Source organism: Arachis ipaensis, chromosome B05, assembly GCF_000816755.2.
Source record: "Arachis ipaensis cultivar K30076 chromosome B05, Araip1.1, whole genome shotgun sequence".
Taxonomy (NCBI): domain Eukaryota; kingdom Viridiplantae; phylum Streptophyta; class Magnoliopsida; order Fabales; family Fabaceae; genus Arachis; species Arachis ipaensis.
Window position 1 is genome coordinate 132,252,969 of NC_029789.2, and position 380 is coordinate 132,253,348.

General features: G+C 20.3%; 1 protein-coding gene across 1 annotated transcript in view; it reads right to left on the bottom strand.

Annotated features, from left to right (window-relative positions):
• The window catches only part of LOC107644220 (translation initiation factor IF-2), a 10,018-nt gene that overhangs the window by 2,454 nt on the left and 7,184 nt on the right, over positions 1–380 (bottom strand). The window lies entirely within an intron of this gene.

A 380-nucleotide genomic window follows, 5' to 3' on the forward strand; every position in this document is an offset into this window, starting at 1 on the left:
AAGTTAAAAAAAACATGTTTCGAAAAAGAAAAAGTCCTCGGAACTAATTTTTAATTAGTCAATATTAGTCAATTTTCTATTTTAATTCTAAAAATTCTTATTCTTTTAAGAATTTAGAATTTAGAATTTACTGCCAAAAGTTTATGATTTAGTGTCAGAAATTTAAAATTAGCGAAGTAATTTTTAAAAAAATTAGATGATATTGATTTAAAAAAGTTAATTCCTTAGCATTACTCTTCAAGAAATTATATTCTCTGAAATGTTATACCTAAATATTACACAAAGCTTGCCTATTTAGTACAAAAGATGATTGGAACTTTTTTTAATACACAGTAATAAATTACAAATATGATTTTTTTTTTTTTTATACATATTATTGA